The 3,773-nt window shown below is 30.1% G+C and overlaps 1 protein-coding gene across 1 annotated transcript in view; it reads right to left on the bottom strand.

The window, feature by feature from the left end:
* LOC106460635 (serine/threonine-protein phosphatase 4 catalytic subunit) overlaps nt 1-2,742 on the bottom strand; it is a 31,767-nt gene extending 29,025 nt beyond the window's left edge. Inside the window, exon 1 of the mRNA XM_013920361.2 lies at nt 2,662-2,742. The gene's annotated coding sequence lies outside the window, so the exon portion shown is untranslated. The remainder of the gene's footprint in view (nt 1-2,661) is intronic.
* Nucleotides 2,743-3,773: the final 1,031 nt, after the last annotated feature.

Raw genomic sequence — 3,773 nt, 5'->3', positions numbered from 1 at the left:
ATAAGACCTTCTTATTTTATATTCTAGCTTGTCAATATCTGTAATTTGAGTTTCTAATTCATATAAAACTATAACTTCACAAACATCTAATATGAAACAGTGCTGCATTCAATATACCACGTGACACACAAAAATTGATGTTTATCTGTGTTTTTTAATATTTACTTTTAAATTAACAAATTGAGTAATGTATAGGTCTAAAATTTGAATTATAATCTACAGTTTGACACCAAACGTATTGACATAAATTCATGTAATAGTAGTTCAATACAATTTTGAGTACGAGGCAACAAATGAGATAACATGGCCTTTGTGACCCATATAGAAAGGGCTAATCAATGGAGGAAATCCCATTTTTTTCCCTGAAATACCCTCACAAAAAGAAACATTTTTTTCTTAAGTTTTCTTAGACTGACTATTCAGCACATACAAAGACTGATGGATTGATGTAGATATTGATATGAAATTTTAAGAATTACAAAAAATTAATAATTTTCCTGTAATGTGCTCTTGAAAAGATGCATTTGGATATAAAAAATTTTTCTTCTATAATCAATGTTCAGGAGATACAAAGCAGGACAGACAGACATTTGGCTATTACAAATATATATTATTATTATATGCATATTTTTCTGACACCACACATTCTTTTAGTCAGCATTGCTGTCTACCAATTTCATAGGACTGGTTTAAGTGGAGACTTAAAATTTTTGTTGTAAAATATAAGTTACACAACTGTCTCCACAAAAATTTATAGTTGCTAAAGTTAATGATTATCTGAAGCAGCATTTCCCAACCAGCAGGTTCATGAACACTTAGAGGTTCCAGAGAAAATTCTGAGGGATTCATGAGAAAAATTTGGTAATGTCATTTTTGTCACTTTCCTGGTTCTACAATTCTTACCAGTACTTAATTTCCTTCTAATTTATTCAAATATTTATGAAAGGAAATAGCTTGATGTAGAGTCAGATTCAAGACTATCTCTCTCTTCTGTTGAGCCAAACTTTAAAGCACTGTGCACTTCAAAACAAGCTCAAAAGTCTCACGAGTTTTAGTTAAATGGTTTTGTTTTCAATTTTTTTATTATCTTTCAAGAATTATATTTCAATTTTACTGGGTACTAACTGCAAACTGATAACAATATCAGAGATATAGATTTTATTGTAAACATGTTATATACTGTTTGTTAGAGAATTTTTTATTTTCAATAAATTCAACACATTCAAAAGTTTTTTACAAAATTTATTACTGCTTAAAAGGGGTTCACTGTAAAAACTAATATTACTCAAGGGGTTCATGAAGAGAAAAAGGTTGGAAACTGCTGATCTGAAGTAATTCATGATTTAACTTCATGTTTTTCAAAATATTTCAGCCTGTAACTATAAGATCCAATTTAAAGTCAACAAAAGAAGAATTTATAATATTTTAAGTTCTGGGTTTGTTTTAGTAGATATTCTAATTATGTACACATGGTATTAGTTATCTTTATTCAATTTATACACGTACACTATTTCCTTTAATGTATTTTCCTTCGCATGTATGTCCAAGTTCAGTTTTCAGATGTCCAGTTAGCATAAAAAGTACAATTAATTACTACTAAAATTACAATGAAAAATATGTGCAGGTTACACTTAATAATATATAATAGTAGCATAATAATTAAATCTAAAGCAAAAGAGAAGTTCAATAACATAAAACTAATCAACAATCTTAAAACAATCTGGGCACTACATACATACATTTGTACCTTAGTTTAATGTTAACTGCTACATTATAAAGTTATTATAATTTACATAGGAACTCAATGCGTGTGACAAATTGCACTGTTGTGTAATAAATATACAAATAAGATGCAAGTTAGAACTGTATAGTCTGCAGCATTAAATTTAATCACTCTTCCCAAAGTTTGGTCATATCTGCCCTTATTCCAAGTTTAAGTTTCAATGGCAGTCAATTGAACCATAAAACAATCAATGCTGCATATGTACTAGACTTTCATTAATCATTACAAACGTTTTTAGGTTTCTGCAAAGCTACTAGACTACCTGTAGTAGCCATCCCTAATTTTGTACTGATACTGTGATGCCTGAAAATGAAAGCAGCTACTGAGTTAATCAACAACACCCACTGCCAACTTTTTGTTGCAGTTTACAATGGCTAATTAACTTTAGTTTAAAATCTTAATAAAGCAGCTTAATATATATACAATTTTAAGTCATGAATAAAACTTGCTATAGTGCTACTAGTAGGGCTGAGTACTACTACTATTAGTATTACAAAGTACTAGTAGTATTACTAAAGCTAGCATAAAACCGGAAGTGTAACCTTCAACAAGTTTAAGTTTTAACGCAAATTGTCACAATAAAAAAGCGTAAATACTCTTCCACGTTATCGAACGGCGACTACGAAAAATAGCCTGAATCATACTCGTAACTACTGTCAGGATAATAAACTAATTTAGTAATTAACGTCAATAGGCAGGCTAGGACCTCAGTTGTACCAAGTACTCACAGTAGTGTATTTCAAGTATTACTTTACTGTTAGACCTAATTCCAATTCAAATTGTTGACACATCACAACACTGTATATATTTATTCACTTCCATAAATTAACAGTACATATATATACTGCTTATCAGTATATTAATATGTTAAGACATACCAAACACAGTTGGTCCCAACACTGCAGCACGGCAGACCTGTCGTAACTACTCAGTACTCACGTGATCTAACAATGCATCTGTAAGTTACTGGTGTTGAGACTAACAATGTTTTTTTATCGTTCTGTCAATAAGCGTAAATAAACATGAATATAAGTTAATTTGGCAAAAAATAAAATTATAATTATTGTTAGATTAGAAAGAAACATATTGTCATTTCAAACGAAAAAACACTAAAATTAATAGTCTATTTCATCAAGTAATTGACTCAGTTCATCATAATATATTTAAGGTGTTAGTTTACGTGTCAATTTTCCTGTACCACCCACGAAATGGAAATTAGTTTTAAATACATCTGAATAAACAATTTATTTTTATAATTTCTATGCTAACAATTTAATTTTAATTTTTTATTTAATTATAATTAAATTGAGAAAAAAATACTTGGATCATACGTGTTTATAACGTCATATATAAATATATCGTTACTGTAGTAATTGTTTTTGTTTCTTTTTTTTCCCTAGTTAATATCAGGCTGACGTCCATCTGTAAAATTATCATTTTTAGAATGATTAGTCATTACAGAAATCCTACATTTTCTTTCTTATCGGATATTTTATAAAGTTAAATAATACTTGTTTATTCAAAAGGTTCTTCAGTGAGTCAGCGGATTTAAAACGTTAAAATTCGGGGCTGAATTCTCCGTGGTTGACAGATCGGAGAGCTCCCCCCCCCAGTGGCACAACGGTATGTCTGCAGACTTACAACGCTAGAATCCGGGTTTCGATACCCGTGGTAGGCAGAGCACAGATAGCCCATTGTGTAGCTTTGTGCATAACTACAAACAAACAAACAGATCGGAGATACCCGCTAAAAAGGGTAAAAGATATTCAAAATATAAGATATATCAATATAAATGTTCTATTTTATTGACTGTACATTTATATGAGGGCGATGTACGAATTTAATTTTTGTCTTCAGGTTCAAGGGTGTACTTACCTTAATACCTAATATCTAGAAACGGTGAAAATATATTGTTACGTCTCCGTTTGTAAATTGATTTTCCGTAAATTCGTTCCGACGAAACTTTAGTCGACTTAACTCCTTACTTAAT

The sequence above is a fragment of the Limulus polyphemus genome, unplaced genomic scaffold (assembly GCF_000517525.1).
Source record: "Limulus polyphemus unplaced genomic scaffold, Limulus_polyphemus-2.1.2 Scaffold806, whole genome shotgun sequence".
Lineage (NCBI taxonomy): Eukaryota > Metazoa > Arthropoda > Merostomata > Xiphosura > Limulidae > Limulus > Limulus polyphemus.
Note: the sequence above shows the minus strand (reverse complement) of the source record. Positions and strands in the feature narration are given on the sequence as shown.